Source organism: Manis javanica, chromosome 1, assembly GCF_040802235.1.
Source record: "Manis javanica isolate MJ-LG chromosome 1, MJ_LKY, whole genome shotgun sequence".
NCBI classification, from domain to species: Eukaryota; Metazoa; Chordata; class Mammalia; order Pholidota; family Manidae; genus Manis; species Manis javanica.
Genome location: NC_133156.1, coordinates 227,367,582 through 227,386,129, shown reverse-complemented (window position 1 = coordinate 227,386,129; position 18,548 = coordinate 227,367,582). Strand labels below are relative to the sequence as shown.

Genomic DNA, 18,548 nt, shown 5'->3' with positions numbered 1-18,548 from the left:
GGGAGCTGTCAGGATGCTGTGAAAAGATGCATGTCTGACCTGTTAAACAACGGTCTATCCTCCTGCAGCCTGTCAAGGCCCCTGGAGAGGGGGAGACCTTCAGGACAGCCAAGGCCCCCTCCAGCTCTTCTGTGATGGCTGAGATGATGGTCTGAGGAACGTTTATGTTTCTGCCACCATCCTGTAGAATAAGACCAGGAGGCTCCCCAGGGCTCCATGCCAACCCCTGCAGCCCCCTAAATGGGCACCCACCTGGTCCAGGACTCAGACTATTCCTCTGGCCTTGCCTGCGGGACTTGAGGAGTTGAGCTTAGACTTTTCCAAGGTCACACTGGGGCTTTGATCCCCTTGCTTGAAACTCAAGGCTCATGGCACCTTGGGAAAGCTTCTGAGGTCCAGGTGAGATGGGAAGCATTCTGCCTGATTCTGTTAGTACACCTCTGAGGCGTGGCTCCTCCTCTATAAAATGAGAGAGCTGTTAAAATATATCTAGATCTGAGAGTATTCTCTACTATTTCCAAAGTTTCCATGGAACAAGGTGTTGCTTGAATCAGGGGTGCCATAGTCACATAAGTTTGGGGAACTGCATTTTTTGGTCCATTCTTGGGGATCCAAAATGCTCAGTGCCTGCTCTGAGAGGTCTCCTTTTAAAGGCATCTATTTAGCCTGACTTGACCCAGTATCTCCCATATTTATTTACAATGGAACCCTTTTTATAAACATAACATGTATTAAGTCTTCTGCAGAGGGTATGTATAGTGGTTCCCTTGGTGAATCCCACTTCCTCAGGCATCAGACCTGTACCGTGTTCCTCAGCAGGCAGAGAGCTGAAGGAGACAGCGCTGCCATCAGCAGCGCATGGCCCAGAGAGGCCCGGGGCACCCACAACCTGGCCTAAGACCCAGACGGGATTTCATGGAGGGAGACTTGGACCTTTGCACCCAGGTAGCAGGGAAGGCTTCCCAGAGGAGGTAACCTGGGAGTTGGGCCTTGATGGCCTGGTGAAGTTGGTGAGGGGCAAGGCTGGATGAAGACATGGTTGTCTTAGTCTGACCATCTGAAGGTGTTGTTGGGGAGGGGAGGAAAGGGCCTGGGTCCACTCTGTGATCTTGAACACCCTGACTCTAAGTCTGAACCTGTAAACTTTGCTCGGTAAAGGAAAAGCCTTCCAGTTGTGTGGGCTCAGCCTTCTTAGGAGACAAATGAACAGCAATCTTTTGCAACTTGATTCACCCCACATAGCTCATTGAAGTATTCCTTCTAACCACATGCAATTTTATTCTTTAGAAGAGTCCTGTTGAATATACTTTTCTCCATCCCCTTTACATTCCAGTGATATCTTAGTGTTTCTTAGGAACCGGCACCTGTCCCACTCGTGAATCTAGCTCTGACAAGGGAAGAGGTTAAGGGACTGATGTCTCAGGTGCACAGGACTTTCAGGCATTCATTCTCTGTTTTTCAGTTGACAAACATTTACTGAGCACCTACTCCATTCTAGGAGCTGTGTTAGGTGCTAGGTTCTCAAAGTGGCATCAAACGTCTCTTTTTCCTTAAAGAAGCTCAAACTTGTGGGTCTCAGAAAGGCCTCTTGTAATATTACTGTGAAGTTTCCATGTGTCATAAGTAGAACACTTGTGAGAAGTTGTGGTGACACGATGTGAAAACCAATGACTGCCATCTAGGGTGTTAGGTACAGGGATTGACCAGGGCCCAAGCAACACAGGCACTCCTGGGAGAGCTCTCCAGAGCAGGCCAGGCCCAGGGGCAGCCTTCAGGGAGAAGACGAATACAATAAGGAGTGAAAAGGCAATCAGGGCAGAGGGAACAGCCTGTACAAAGGCACTGGGGCATCAACAGCCAAATGTGGAGAGCTAGGAGTTGACGTTAGAAGCTAACCAGGGCCCAGATCATGAAGTGCCTCTTAAACCATGTTTAAAGAGTCTGAACTTTATCTTGAGGGCTTTTAGCAGGGAGGGAATTTGATAGTGTGTTTTTAGGAAGATCTCTCTCTGGTTGTGGGTGGAGTGTAGGCGCTTGCAGGACAGTAGGTGCCAGAATGAGGAGCTGCTTCTCCCTGGCCAGGGCCCAGCACAGCAGGAGACCATCATGTTTCCGACGGGCAGGCCAGACCCTGGGTTTGGGAGAGACTTCTCAGGCAGGTCAGGAGCAGCAGAGCCATGGAAATCCTGGAGCCTGCAGCCCCAGACAGGCAGGCACTTCACCCAACTAGGACCTTTGAGGCAGTGAGGACGGCAGGGCCGAATCCCCGTGACATGACACGAACAATAGCTACAGGAGCTCTTGGGGCATCTCCGGGGGCATGGTTCTGCAAGAAAGCTGGCAATTTCTGCTCCAGGACAATCCCTTCACAGTATCCAGGCAATTAATTATTTCTTATCTCACTGAGTAAGAGGCCCACATGGAAATCACTCCCATCCTTCTGTTCAAATTTTATGCTGTTTATTCTTTACAGGAAAAGAGCAGAAAATAGAACTGTTTTCAGAATGGATACCAGTTGGAAGGGTCTTTCCCTTTTATTTCTGAGTGGTGCGAACAGGAAGTGGGGGGGCCCTTTCTCTGAGGCTGAGGTGGGAGCAGGCACCCCTCAGGGGATATGTTCTGGAGCCTGACCTCTGCACCTATCGGAGGTTGATCTGAGGGTCTAAACAGTTGGAGCCTGGAATCCACTTTAGCCCCAACCCTGGGAATAGCCCACTCCGGGCTATTCACTTTATGGAGAGAGGTGAGAGCATGTCCTTGGGGGTAGGGCAGGAAGCAGTGGATGCCTGCAGAGTTCTGGAGGGGTGGGAACAAGAGGAGGAAGGCAGGCAGACCCATGTGGCTGGTTGCCTGGTGTCCTGAAGCGAAGGCTGGGCTGGGAGCAGGGGACCCAGGTTCTGGCCCCAGCTGTGCCTGCTTATGCGATGCTGAGGTCATTATATTATCTTCCTGGCTGCAGTTCCCTCATCTGTAAAATGGGCCTTCCACCCTGAACAAATGCCCTAGAAAAAGTATAATACAGCTCCCATAAACCCAAATAAAACATGTAACATAGCCTTCAAGAGCAAGTGGGCAGGGAGTCGAGGTCAGATACTGCAAGGGTGGTGCGCTTGGTGGGGGTGGGGGGCGGTCCTCTGTGTTGTGGTCTTGTTGCAATGCACGTCTCCACGGAACAGCCCACAATTGGCCGTGACATCCTGAGAGTTCCAGAGGAGGGTCCCTGGAACTTTGGAAGGTGTGACAGGAGTGGACAGGCCCTGGGATCTGGGAGGTAGACGCATACTCAGGACTGTCTGGCCTTGGGGTGGAAATCTCTGCCATGTTCTCCCTTTGCATCCTTGGGCCCACTCATCTCCCTGAGCTTCAGTTTCTTCATTTATACCCCAGAGATCCGAAACCTGGCCTTTGAGATTGGAGGAAGAAAGAAGTGAGTAGAGGAGTCATATTGACAGTGTTCATTCTGTATCCCTGGTGCCTACCTGGCCTCCTGTAAATGTTTATTGAATGAATAATGCAAGGGAAGCACATAGTACAATGACTGGCACAGTCTCTGAAACAAGCATTACCTGCTACTATTAATATGCCCCACCCCACTCTGTGCTTCCATTGCCCCTGATGGCAGTTACTGACCTTGACATTTCACACACTTGGGGATTCGTGCTTTTCCTGACTCTGCGGTCCTTTCAATTCAAGCTCCACTGAAGAGGAATGTGTGCCCAGGTTCCTATACCCTGCTCTTTGTGCTGCCAGAAGCCTGCATTGTGACTGCAGGGGCCCCAGGGGCCTAACTCCCCAGTGGCAAGAAACAGCCTTGCACACAGGAGACAGGATCCAGGAGAGCCTCTGGGCAGTGAGGAGGCTTTCCCTCTGCTGAGCAGGTAGCACATCCCCTGCTCTGGGGGTCAGCAGGCTTAGCCCCGGGTCCAGCGCTCCCCAACCAAGGCCAAGCTGCTCAGGATGTGGCAGCTCCTCCCTGGCAGCCAAGCTTAGAAGCCATAATGGGCTGACACATTCCGTATGCCCACTGAGGAGGCCTCAGCCAGAGCCGGACATGGGTGGGCGGCGGCGGCGGAGGCAACATGAGGAAGTCCATCTGGGCAGGTGGGGCCAGGGCTTGACGCCTGGCAGCAGGTGTGGTGGGCAGCAAGCATGTCTCATCAGGTGACCAGCAGGTGGCTGGAGCCTGGTGACAGGAGTCTGGCAATGGGCAGGAAGGTGCAGGGTGCCCACATCTGGGTCAGGAAGCCAGGCACATGGATGTTCCAGGAGTGTTATAGGTGGCAGGGGGTGATCTTGATGGCACCAGGCCCTTGCCACACATACCTGGCTTCTAAGCCATCCTGTGTGCAGCATGCCCTTGACCATGGAATTATACCAAGGGCCAGCCTGCTGAGAAGGGCATCCTGAGTGAGGATTAATGGTGCTCCCCTCACATAGCCAGTGATGGACACAAGAGCTGCAGCTGGTGGGCAGTGGGAAGCTTTGCTAAGGGTACCCTGCCAGGAGAGCCCCACATTGGCCCCCAGGAGAGAAATGCTAGCACAGGCTGCTTGTGGCCCTGCCAGAGGGCCCTCAGTGGGCATACGGAAGGTGGTATCTCAGGTATGTCTCTCTGTGTTAGAAAGCCAAAGCAGAACCATTTCCAGAGAAGAAGAGGGGTGGGTGGGGGCTGTTTGACTCCTCTCCAACCTTGGCAAACACACAATTTGCTAAGGATTGAGGATGGGTGCCCACTAGGGCACCACGAGAGAACGACCCCTACAGCTTTGTGTAGTTCTGGGGTCCAGAAGGACTGATTCTAGTCAAGAACAAGGCCCATTTCCTGGGTCTGAGGTTGGGGGTGGAGGGTCCCCTGAGCCTCTCAAGATGTACCTGGGGGGAAAGTTACTGCTTCACGGTTACAGAGTTTGTTTGGGTGATGAACACATTTTGGAAATAGGTGGTGGGGGCGGGTACACAACATTGTGAATGAAATTAATGCCACGGAATTGTATACTGTCATGGTTACAATGGCAAATTTTATGTCATATGTGTATCGCCAAGGTCATGACAAGTAAAGAAAACCTGAGAACCAGTCACAGATGGGAGGAGACTAAGGAAACAGGACAGTCAAATGCAACGTGGTCACCTGGATTCCATCCTGGAACAGGAAAAAAGGACAATTAATATCCATTAAGGAAAAACTGGTGAAATTCTAATAAAGTTTGTAGGTTAGTGAGCAATATTGTCCCAGTGCTAATCTCTTAGCCGTGACAAATGTTCCATGGTTAGTAAATGTTACCAGTAGAGGAAGCCAGGTGATGGGTAATGGGAACTCCTGTACAGTGTTTGCAACTTGTCTGTAAATCTAAAACTATTCCAAAAGTAAAAGTTAAAACAAAAGTGGGCTGGACTATCAGGGAGAGCTGGGGTCCCCAGTGTGGCACTGGCTTCTGGCTCTGCCCAAAGGCCAGGGTGGCAGCAGCTGGCTGTCAGCTGGCCAGAAGGAAAGGCAGGCAGGCAGGAGGTGGGCACACAGCCCACGCCTGAGCCCCAGCAACAGCTTCTCTGTGAGCTTGCCTGGTTTTCCAGTGTTTTCTGAGTTCAGCAGGGTCTCTGCTCTCCAAAGGGTGTTTTGCACCCTCCCTGAGCTGGAGCAGGGCCCTCTGCAGCCAGGGTGGGGTCCCTGGGGAGCCTGTGGGGAGGCTGTGGTGGGCAGGTCAGCAGGCAGTCAAGGCCTCATTGGTCTGGCTGCACCCTCACCAGGCCACAGGCTGAAGACAAAGGGTTGGTGGCCCTGTCCTGGTGCTGCCTGGCCCCATCAGATCCCGCACACAAGGCCTCTTCCTGCAGGCAGCTCTGCTCACACCACTCCCGGATCAGAGATGGCTCCCTGATGCTTAGAAAGTAAATGCAACTCTGTAGCCAGCACCTGGGTCTTTTGCAGCTTCCACCCTCTTTTTACTGCCCGGCTTCTGCCACCACCCCAGCCAGCTGACCAGGCAGGCCAACCCCAAAGTGCCAGCTGTGGGGTCTCTGCTCATGTGGGTCACCATTCCTTTTGTCGTCATCTCCACAATATGCGACTTTGGGTTTTCAAGGTCCACATCAAACTCTATGCTCCTGGGTCTCTCACAGCATCTGCGACTGGCCGATCTGCAGTCACTCGTTTGTTGACGTGCTCACCTCCCACGGGGCTGTCAGAGTTCCCTTCTGTCTCTCCTGAGAGCGCACTCAGGGCCTGGCACAAGGAAGATCTAGTGAAGGAGTGATGTAGGCCGAGACTTTTGTGAGGCTCTGTCAGAAAACCTTGTCAGCCTCGGCGTCAGGCCAAGCCCTGAAGACATCAAGGATGCCCCACCCTCCTGCCCGAGTGTCCAGCTGTGTCCACACCCTGGCTGACCACAGGTGCTCTGGAATGCCACCTGGAACATGATCCCAGGCCCCATGAGGGGAGCAGAGAGGAGCCACTGCCCTGGGTTGGTGGTTCCACCCAAAGTATCCTCTTATTCTTGAACTGGAGCAGGCGGCAATGAAAGGCTCTGTCCTCAAGTCGGGAGGTTCCCTAGTGGTGGCTGCAGGGAGTCCCAGGGCACAGAGATGAGTCTGCTGTGGCTGCCAGCCTGGCCTGGTGAGCCTGTGCTAGCCTGCCTCTGCCCCTCAGCCAGGCCCACTGCAGGAGGCAGACAGGAGAGATGGCCCCTCCCCAGGGTCTGGGGACCAGGGGAGAACAGAAGGGCAGGGCCACAAACAGGCTGTCCTGGGCCCCTTCTGCCCATCCTGGTTTCTGTCTCTAGAATGGCTCCTCCCACAGCTTCTCTCCACCAACACCATGCGCCTGGGCACAGGGACGTCATGTCCCTGAGATGTGCTTTCCTAGATAAAGGGGTCATGCAGCGAAGACTGACCATGAGCTCTGAGGGAAGGCTGCAGGCAGAGGTCCTTAGAGCAGGATTCCTGTCTCCAGTCACTTACTGGGGGAAAAAGTGTTAGGACAGGGAGGGGAAAAACCACAAACTAATATTTAGTGAGCACCTACTGCATGCCAACAAAGTGCCAGAGACTTCACAGGTCCTTCTTCTTGTGATCCCAGACACTTGACAAGGTGCGTGGTTCTGCCCATTTTATAGTCAGGGCATTGAGGATGAGAAAGGTCAAGGAACTCACTGCCTACAAGAGTCAGAACCAGGGATTAAACTCATGCCTGATAGACCCAGATTCCATCTTCTTTTCTCTATGCTGGGGTGGGACACATCTAGCTCCCCATGTGGGGGCAACGTCCAGACTGAGGAACATTCTAAGCTTCCAAGAGCATCAAGCGACAGGAAAGAGGGTGCGCTTGGTGATGACATTCTTTGGAAGGAGGCAGGGCATGTACCTGCCAGGCCAGAGCTCCTATGGGCGGAGGGGTGGGGCTTGGGGAGAAGTCACGGGAAGTCGTGTGAATTTGGGGGTTGCTAGGGCCTAAGGTGGAGCCCAGGTCTCCTCAGCGTGCCTCCTGCCCTCAGCCCCCACACTGTAATGAGGTTTCCTTGGGCACTATTTTGTGACTTTAGGGACCACCCACATCCTAAAGAGGTGCTGGAAGTGGACGCTTCCTCTGTCCCCCTCCTATCTGGCCATCCTTCCAGGCCTTGCTTCGGTCTCCCCACATCATCCAGACCCTTAGCAGACACATCCTGTGCATGGCCTTGGGGACTGTTCTGAAAGCTGTGACCTTTCCTCACCCTGAGTTGGCGCCCCACACACCGCCCCCCGAGTGGTTCCCCTGGGGCGGCAGCTCCTGTCAGCACCGTGAGTCCGGCTGGTCCTCGCCATAATCGGCACTGAGCTCAGGGCTCAGCGTGTAGTGGGGAGCAGGGCTGGGGCCAAGCTTTGGGCGTCCATGGTGTGGACCAATGAGCCACATGGGGGCAGTCCCGGCTGGAGACCAGCCCAGGCTGCTGCTCATCACTGAGTCTTGACTTGGGATGGCAGGTCTCATAGCTCAAGGCCCTGGTCCAGGCCCGGACCTATCTTGCTGCTCTGAGTATGGCCTCTATTCTGAGTCCCACCCCACAGGCCAGAGAGGAGGGTGAGCCTAGAACATTCTGAGGGTGCAGGCTGTGATTGTACAAAAAGGCCAGTGTGTTTCCAGTAAAACACTGAGTGATCTAGAAAACAGTGACCACTGCCACATTTATTCTTTGAAATCCCAGAAAACTGTCAACTTGCGCACTCTTGGAACAACTCTAGCAGAGACAAGGGGGTCTACTAGAGACAATGCCCAGGTCCGTGCCTGAGCTGAGAGCAGTACGTGGGCAGGCCTGAGGAAGCAGGCTAGAGTGGCAGTTTGCAGGATGGGTAGCTGCGCAGAGCATTGCAAAGGCCCAGGGCCACCCTCCCTGCCCCTCCGCTGCCTTTCTGGCTTCAGAGCCCTTTGTTGATAAGCACACCTGGGTCGTGTGCTCTCCTTCCTTCTCCAGTAATTTCATTCAGTGATCCCTCTGTTGGAATCTTTCTGGAGACTAAGGAGATCAATGGTTTAAGGTCCTTTACCTTAATTCCTTGTCTTTGGCTTTGGGGAAGGGTGAGCCAGACCACGGCCTCCCTCGCTTATTCATTCAGCAAATAAGGGGCCGGGCAGTGTCTGGACTCAGACACTCTTTGTGGCCCTCTTAGGTGTAAAGGTGGCAAAGTCCAGCAATAGGTGTGAAAGGGCCAGAGAAGGCGGCAAACAAAGGGTTACATGGTGCAGAGAGAGAAGTTTGGCACAGCTAAATAGACTGGGCGGGCTTCCTGGAGGAAGGGGCATTTGACTGAGACTTGAAGGACTGATTTTTTTTTTATCTTGAGTACTGAAGGGGAGCCCGGCTGAGTGAAGTCCCTGACAAAAGGAGCAGCTGAGGTGAAACTGGGTCAGGCCTGCAATGGGTCAAGCAGACCTGGTCTGAATCCCATTCCTGAGCACAGGTCATGTGACTTTGGGGAGGTCACATGAGTATATTTCCTCACCGGGAAGGAAGGAAGATCATGAGGATAACATGAAACAGCACGTGAGAAGGCACCCGGCCCCAGTGCAGGGGAGCGGGCAGTGCCTGTGAGGTGTGCTCCAGGCATGCTCAGTGTGGTGTGACGACCTGGCAGATGTGCCAGGTTACCTGCAGGCAGATCTCGATAGCCCAGTGCACTGGTTTGAAGGGATTTATTAGACATCAAACACCCTCTGCACGGTGTAAGCTCCAAACTCCTCTGCACAGTGTAAGGTAAACATCGCCACGGTCAGAGCCACGGGTCCCTTCATTAGGGCAGGTGACTCGGACTGTCTGTGTCACGAGCACCACCAGCAGCCACACCCTGGAACGCTCTGCATCAAGCCCCTCTCCACAGGGAACGGAGGCTGAGGCCTGTGCCCAGCTCACGCAGTGCCCCAGAGGAGGTTTGCGCTGGGGCTCTGTCTTAACATTACTCCAGTCCTCTCGCGGACAAGATTCCTTCTTGTCATGGCTGGAGGCAACCTGAGCCAATTAATGTTTACCAGGAGGAATAATTGACATTCAGTAAAGGGATGTCTGCTTACTTACACTTTTTTCCTCAGAGCTAATTGCTAATTGCTTGATCTAATCCTCACAGCACAGTGGCCCAGGGCCGGGGCTCCTGGGATAAGACGCAGTGTTCAGGAACCCAGAAGCCTTTTGCAGTTCCTGAAAACTGAGCCAAAACTTTTACTTCAATCCAAAGTAGCTTCAAAAGCAGAAGAATAAACAGAAGCATGCTCAAGCTAATTACTCTGTGATCTCTAGATAGCTGTGGACCAGGGCAGCTCTTCGTCCAGACATATCCAGCTGCAGATGAACAGCTCAGTGGGTGGACTGTGAGAGGTGGGAGACCCGAGGTTGGGAATCCTGACAGGATACATCTTATCTTCTTAGGATAACGTACTGTGCGGCCTGGGGTGGCTCTGCTTGTGCCTTAGGTATTGGGCTGCAGCTTAGAGAATTTCACAATGGCCTTTCCATGGCTGGGATGAGTGTCTACAGGGAGCTTTTACTTTAACTCCTCTGTGTAAGTGAGAAACTGAGGCCTGGGGAGAGTGCCAGGGGCTGGTAGTGAAGTTGAGGAACCTGGGGCTGGAGCACAGAGGAGCTCAGAAAACCTGGATTTAGTGGCCAGGGGTGAGGGAGGGTAGGAGGCCAGTGGGCGTGGCTATACAAGGGCCACGTGATGGATCCTTGTGGCTATGAAAACTCCTGTATTTTGACGGCATTGGCCTCAGTATCTCAATGTCCTGTTGTGGGGCTGTAGCTGCAAGATGTTACCACTGGGAGAGACAGGGTAAAGACTACCCAAGATTTCTATTATTTTTTACAATTACATGTGAATCTGTAATATATCACATCAAAATAAAAAGTATAACTTAAAAAAAAGACCTCTGAGTTGGGTATGCAGAGGGGTCTGAGAGACAGAGGGGCCATCCAGGAGGTAGACAACTGAGCTGAGCGGAAATGGCCAGTGCCCAGCGCACCCTGAGGCGCCATGCCAGCCCTGGGACACTGAGTCACAGGTGCTCTGATGGGCATCGTCTGTGGGCACAGTGATGTCTGGGTTCAATAGATTGAGCCCGTAAGAGCAAGGAGAGGTAGGAGCGTGCACAGGAGGAAGTGTGGGGAAGCAGCCAGGACACTCACCTCCTGGTGAGAAGGGTGACAGGTGGTTGAGAAGGATGGGGTCTGCTCTATGGCCCAGTGTGGAAAAGTGCTCTCACTGCAGGCAGAAAGGGAGCTGCCAGTCATGCTGAGGGCAGGAGGGCCCTGGACATCTCTAAACCAACAGCTATTTACATTTCCTCAGGAAGAATTTAGATGAGATGCCAGGCAGGCTTGAGTGCAGGCAGTGCTATCAAAGGGCATTTGGTGGGACCCAGGGCTGCACTGCCCACCACCAGGTCAGGAGCATGTGGACTTCCCCTCTGTGTCTTGCACTTTAACTAGGGCCACAGTGGTGGTGGATAAATGCTCCACATTTCACATGTGACTGAAAAGGCCTGCTTCTCCAGGAACTCTCCTTTTTGCTATTGGCTTTGGCTTTGCTTTTGGAGGAAATTTGCTGGAGTAGCCTGGACAGGGCCTGGGGCCCCACTCTGGGCTCCAGCACTTCTTAACTGGGTAGCCTTGAGCAAATCACTCAAGCTCTCTGATCCTCAGTTTCTTCACTGTAGCAAGATCTAATAATACACTGCCAGCTGCTGCAAGGATTAGAGGTACTGTATGCAAAGTGCTGGACATAGGATTGTGCACAATAGTGAGGAACTATTAATATTATGTCAGCTGCTGGCTGCAGCCACCCCCTTCTCAGTAGTTCCCACTTTGACCACCCAGTCACTTCCAAGGGGATTGTTTCATCCCTTGTAATGCTGCAGGACAGAAGTGAATCTCCTAAGAATCTGAAACAGGTCCCTATGGTTTGACAGATGCTGTGAACATAAGGAAATAAAGTGACTTCCCTGATCCTGCACTTCACATGTTTTACACAGTATCCAAGAGTTGCTGACAATGTAGACAGCTGGTCCTGCAGCGCTCCTTCTCAGAGGAGCTATTAGCTGTGTCATGCATCCATTTGTAATGAAATGGAAGTGTTTTGATTTCTCTGGGAAGCCGGATTTTTTCCCAAATCCTTGCTGCTTTCATCCTTGGACACGAAACAGCCCGTTCTAATCTCATATGGAGGGGCAGCAGTTATAAGGCGCCCGTGAAATCTGATCACCAACTCAGCTCGCAGGCAGCAGCTTTGATCGCAGGGAGGGAGCAAGCTGTCCCCAGCTTGGTGCTAATAGTCCCATGCATTATTGAAGAGCCGTGTTCCGGTGGCAGACACATTTGGGGAGATGCCAAGATTGCAGGTGGGAGGGTCAGCTGCTTTCCCTCACTCCTTGGTGATGCAGCTTTGTAACCCAGTAGAGCCACTAAAAATAGGCACCTGACAGAGCTGTCTGTGCAGCTTGCCCCACCCTTGCTGCAGGCCAACTGGAGGGCAGTTGACCTGGAAGTGAATACGGCAAAACCACCATTTCCCAATTCTCTTAATTGCTGCTCCTCTGACCTAAGTTTCTGAGGAATGACCAGCTGACAGCACCCTCAGAAAGTGCACCTCTGAGGCCTCAGCTGACTATGGGCTGGACTGTGGTCTATGTTTCCTTACCCCTCTGGGGTCAGCAAGGCAAGGCAAGGTCAGGACTGAACTGTCTCGGAGAATTTGATGGACATCCTAAGGGGGGTGGGCAGACTCACCGTACCCATCCTCACTGACTGTTTATTTCACTTACTCTTTCATTAATTCAAAAGCTATTATTTGAGTATCTACGATATGCCAGGCGCTGAAGATATAAAAGTGAGCAAGGACATGGGATTCCCCCATGAGGCAGACAGCCTTCAAGACGGCCCCCAGCGCCCCCTGCCTCCTTGTTTGTAGTCATGTACTTAGGCAGCCCTCTCCTACACTGACGAGAGCTCCCGCATTGTAATCAGTAGAATATTGTGGAAATGGTGGAGCAGGAGGTCTGAAGCCATGTCATAAGAGACACAGTGGCTTCTGCTTTGCTTTCCTGTATCTCTTGTTCTCTGAGGGAGGCCAGCGGCCACGCTGTTAGGACACCAAGCGGCCCTGTGGAGAGGGCCGGCAGCCACCTCGGAAGTGCGTCTTCTAGCCCCAGTCTAGCCTTCAGATGACTGTAGCCCTGGCTGACTTCTTTACTGCAACCTCATGAGAAACCTTGACCCAGAATCATCCTGCTAAGGAGCCCTCTGACTGGAAGAAACTGGGAGATAAGGAATGCTTGCTATTTTAAGCTGTTAGGTTTTGAGGAAATTGTTCCTCAATAGAGAGCTAATACACTGGTCTTCAATGAACATTATAGTTGGGTAGAGAACTACATATTGATTAAAGAATCATGCCTATAGCTATACAATTAGAACTATGAAAATTGCTGTAAAGGCCTCCATCGGGGCAAATGATCCAGTTCAAGAGGTCAGGGAAGGCTTCCGGAAGGAGTGATGACTGACCTGAGGCGGAGGGTAGGTACAGGTCAAGGTGGGGGAGAGCTCTCCACATAGACAAGCAGCTTGAGCCAAGGCCCTGGGTTGGGAGGGAGTCAGAGGCACAAACACAGAAAGGAGACCAGTGGGGTGAGCGCGCTGTGGGAGAGAGGCACCAGGTGGGCCTAGAAAGGCAGAGGCGCCCTCCCTCATCAAGGGACTGGCTGCGTAGCTTACGAGCCTTGGAAGTGTCTGAAGGGTTTTAAACAAATGAGTAACATGCCAGATCTGTGTTTTTGAAGGTTTGTTTAGTGCCTGTGGAGCCTGGTAAGGAGATTTTAGGAGATGAGCTGTGGCACGTGCCATCCAGGAGAAGGATGGGGTGTCCAGAACCAGGTGGCATTGGGCATGGAGAGCGGTGGACAGATAGATATTCAGGAGGTTGCACTGAAGGTACTGTGGTGAGGAATGGCCTTGGTCGGGGGAGGAGAGGGAGTTCTAGGTCGTCTAACCACAGATAGCTGGGAAATTAACTGGCCTGAGAGGTCCAGAGAAATGTACCTAGTGGACCAGGGGCCGAGTGAGCTTGACACGCCATGAAGAGAGTGCCCAGCAGTATCAGGGACTTGGGTGCAGGGGTCCGCCCAGCCCCTGCCTCCACCCAGCCCCTGTCCCATCAGAGCTCATAGTCTTTAGGGCAGATGACACTATAGGAAACAGTGAGGGACTAGGAGGTTGAACTGGTTCTTTCTGAAGAATGGATCTCTCAGGACAAGGTCCAGAGCATCACCTGTGGGGTCCTGAAACCTTTTCGGGGCATCCAGGAGGTAAAACTATTTCCATAACCATACGAAGATATTACTTAGCCCTTTTCACTCTCCTCCTCTCATATGATAAAGTGGAGTGCTTCGGGATCTGTGTGGTGCCCCAGTCTGCAGGGGACTGAGGGCAAAAGCTGAGATGATCATCTGTTTTCTATTAAACACTGGAGATTTACAAAGCTGTACAATAATGCCATCCTTCTCACTAAATATTTTTGTTTTGGAAAATAGTTATTTTTCATTAAGATATATATGTTAACACATAATGGATTTATGATTGTTTTAAAATTAATATATAATTTTAAAATTTCTCAGTTTTAATTTCTAATATGGTAACCATTGATTGTTATACCTCACCTAAACAGAAGCTTTAGGGGTCCCCAATAATTTCTAAGAGCATAAAATAGGGGTCCAGAGACTATGAAGTTTGGGAACTGCTGATAGAGAGCAAGGAGGCCCCTTAACCACCGGGGTCCTTCTCAGGCCCCTCTTTCTCCGGCAGCCGAGTCATTAGCAAGATGTCGTGGGGTAGTACAGCTGTGTGGGAAACATACGTTAGACATGAATGGCTGTAGTCGTGCGGGAGAGCCCGCCTGCCACTCCCATCCGCCCTGTTCATGAAACCACTTCCTGGGCTGTAATACCTACAGAAGCATCACTTCTTGTTTGCAGGCTGACAAATGTCCTGCATGAAGCAAACAAGCATTAGGAGAACCCCCGTGCTATACACGAAGGTACACCTGAGAGCAGCTCTTCTAGACTCGGGCTTGACTTCTCTCACTTGGGGAATTCCTGGTCACCTTCTGTCTGGCCCCTTACCCTCAGTGGTTAATTAGAATTTAGACACTCATCTTTCTAAAAACACTAGAAAGATAGTTTGGTCCCATTTCCCCCTGATTAAAAAATCCTTCAACTGTCCCAAATGAACCTGAGTAATCAAATCTCAAAACAGTATTAAATCATGCAAAGTCCTTCATGGTCTGGTCCCTTCCAGCATGGCTACTTCCCACCAGCCTTGCTCAGCTACTGGAAGGTTCCTGAAGTCCTAGGGGCTCTCTGGATTATGGGATTTTTGTCCTGTGTCTGGAATGCTTGAGTCCTTCCTTTCCTCCTCTGGTCCTGCAAGGTTCAGCTTGGAAGCATCTCATGTGTGGAGCCCCACCGACCTGTCTCACCACGCCCACCAGAACACTGTGCTCTCAGCTGGGCCACTATCGCCAGGGCTGAGCTCGCTTGTGCAATTTGGAATGTGTTGGTCATTTACACACAGTGTCTGTTCTGAGTGGTCAGTTTATCATTCTGATCACTGTTGCCCATGTCATTCTGGTTGTTCCATATTTTTAAGGCCACTCCTTCCAAAGGCCTTGAAAGAAAGGACATGGTAGGTATTTGTCAAATGAAAAAATATAAATGAACAAAGTGCTCTGGGTTCAAAAGCCACAGAGTAGGTTTAAGGACCCCAGACTCCAGGCCCCCAATCTCTGAGTTGGTGTTTAAGGCCCTTCTACTTTACCACCAGCCTGGCATTTGAAACATCTGCCCTGCCCTGAGGGCTCTGCACCCAGTCAGTTGAGTTTTCTCAGAACCACGCAAAGCAGCAAATCATCGGAGCTTGAACCCCTTTAATGGACAATCTCGTTCCAACAGGCTGGCTCTTTACACACCTGAGCCTTTAGAAGCAGGGAAAAACCCCGCCCTACTAGGAAGTGCATCCTATGGTTTCTTAGGAGGGTCAGCACACACCCTTGGTCCAGAGGGATCATTACTGAAGCCTCGGCCTTTGCACATAATTTAACAGCTCACATTACAGGTTGAGCTCCTAACTGAATGAACTGCAAAGTGTTTCAATTACTTGAAATAATTATGCACTGGAATCAATAGCCTTCTAAATTGCTGAGAAGAATTGTATTCTAAATCCAATTATTGCCTCCGTGTTGGAATACCCTAATGGCTCTGCATCAAGACACCCTCATTGTCCCGTTAAACCTACCCTGCAGGGTCCTGTCCAGGGGAGAGTATAAAGCAGTCACTTGGGTGTGGGCTGGCCATCTGCAGGATAAACAAGAATGCCCCCTGCTGAGCAAGTCCGGATTCCTTTTCTTGCCAGTTACGATCTGTTATGCTCTCCCCTTCAGACTTGCCTAACCAAGTCCACTCATCCCTGCAGGCTAGGGTCATGCCCACGTGCTCCAGGAAGCCTGCCAACCTGGGCATGGCAGTGTGCTAGGGCCGGGTGCACCTACATGAACACTTGGTGTGTTAAGAGGCCCACCAAAGACCTGACCACCAGTTAAATCAATAAATAAGCAAAGAAGTTCAATTGATAAGGTTAAGATTAGAAATACCAAACACTGGCACCAAATGCCGTTTGATTGGTTATAACTGGTGGATGGCAGATGCATTTTAGCCTCATTTTGTATTCATTTGACAAATGTTTACACAGTGCCTGAGAACGTGCTAGGTTCTGTGTGGGTACAGGTCCCAGCACATAACACACACACACACACACACACACACACACGGACACACACACACAACACACACACATTTTTCCTTGGAAAATAAGGAAATGCAGCTTCACAAGAATTATCACAGCAGTGAAAATTCTCCAAAGAGGAACAAGAGAGAGGCTTCATTCTTCCCAGCTCTCCACAGACTGCTAAGACAAGCCTGGACTTCATGGTTTCCCTGAGTCTAAAAACTGGGTCCAGGAGTGGAAGGGGAGTGTGTGTCAGGCCTGTGGACATGGCTCCGAGGACAGGCTTCTGGACGCTGCCCGGGCCGTCGCTGCTCACTCCGTCTGGCCAGCGTGCTGGGCTGTCAGGCTGGCCAGGTGGGCACTGCCACAGGAAAGCAGGCATGTTCTGTTGGCAGCCGAGATCCCGCCTGGGAGCTGCGGGCCAGGGCCCATCACAACATCTTCCTGCTCAGCCCACTGCTCCTCAGCAGTTTAGAAAAAAAAAAACCAAGGAGATCAGGGGCTTGGATGATTGATGGGCTGTGTGTGTCTTTCTCTCGCTCCTGTGGATTTTTCAATAGGAAAGAAGAGGCTTATCTCTCATTTTTAATTGATTTTGATGTGGCTCAGGCAGGCTAGATCGGACCTCAGCTCTTCCGTGGCCTTCAACAGATGGTGTGCAGGGCTGCCGGCATGTTCATTAGAAGACCTGGGAGGAGCTGGTAAGAAGCTGGGGGCAGGTGACAAGGCCCTTGTGCCCTGGCCAGGTTTCCTCAGCTGCTTTGAGCTGACCTGCCAGGATGGCCCCATCTATGGGTTTCAGGGGTGGTGTGCATATGGGAATGGGGGTAGTTTGATCTCTAGATGATGCAGAGGAATGTGCAGGAGTAATTACAGCCTGGAGAGCAGCTGGCTCGGTCCATTGCAGGCTTGGGACACCAGCTTGCCTACTGCTCAGAATGTCTACTCCCCCTCGTCCTGCCAGTTCCCCGTGCTCCCACCTTCCCTGGAGAGCCCGTGCGGTTTTTAACTGCAGCACAGTCAGTACCTTCTGGCACTTGCTGGGCTCTTCCTCTCTGTAAACTTGGGCCAAGCTCCTCTGGACCTCAGCTTTCTCCTCCCAAATAGGGTAATAGTACTGGCCACATTACTTGAGGAGGGAGAGGGGATACTGCAGGCAAAGCGTCCAGGCTGTGCTCAGAGCAGTAAATACCCAGGTGTTACTTCTTTTCTACCGTCCCTTCCTTTCTACCAAGCCCACTGAATCAATCCAGAGATTCAAGCAAAATAATTGGAAATGGAAGGAGGCCTCAAATGGTATCCCTCGGGGATGGACTCAGGCTCCTGTAGTAACCACGTGATGTGAACGTTAATTGATAAATGCTCTGTCCCATTTTCCTGGCTGGAAAGAGATAATAGGCACTTTAGAGGGGAGGTTCTCAAGCTTTGCTGCTAGAGAAGAAACACCAAGAGTGATTTAAAAAAACATAATGCTGAGGCTTATGACCCTGATTGGGATTCAGCTGACCCATGATGGGCCAGGCATTGACAGAGGTTTGGAATGTTGTAGAAGTTGGTGAGTTTATGATAGATTAGGGAAGAACTTGTTTCACAAAGCAGGGATCCCTTCTAAGAGTTCAGCTACTTTTCCTACCTGATGGTCCTCTGTAGGCCTCTTCCTGTGGCCGCTACAGTCCTGCCAGGGGAAATCCCGTGCTCCTCAGTGGTCTCTAGAAGCCCAGGGGGCAGGTGGCTGGGTGGAGGAGGGGGCCATCTGTCTCTCCATGGTCCTTAGTCCCCATCTCCTTCCTTCCTTTCAATGAGGAGAGCTGGGATAGTCCCACATTAAATACATGCCATAGTTTTCTTGTACAGACTCAAATAGCCAAAGGCTGGTTTCCCACTATGTACAAACTCTGAAACACCCTTTTCCCAGAGACACTCTAACCCTCTAATCCTCACATATACACACAAATCTGGTTAAAGCCAGATTCACCGAGACACACATATTTACATGTTGTCAAGAGCTGTGAATGGTCTGAGATTTTCCCCCACTTGCAAGCTATTGAGCTAGCCCGTCACAGTTCCGCAGATGCTGGTAAAAAAACAAGATTCCTGGGTTAGGGCTGAAGGACAGTTTATTTCTAACACAATCACAGTCGCCAGAGTAACAGCATTTTGCTGCCAGCTTCTGGAGCCCTAATTCCCACAGGGTGCCCTGAGGAGGATTAGATGTCACCCTGCATGCAGTGGGTTACATTATATGGCAGGAACTCTGAG

General features: G+C 51.5%; 1 long non-coding RNA gene across 2 annotated transcripts in view; it reads left to right on the top strand.

Moving 5' to 3' along the window:
* Positions 1–18,548, top strand: part of LOC140844371 (uncharacterized) — a 50,607-nt gene that overhangs the window by 20,709 nt on the left and 11,350 nt on the right. The gene's annotated exons all lie outside the window — the stretch shown is intronic.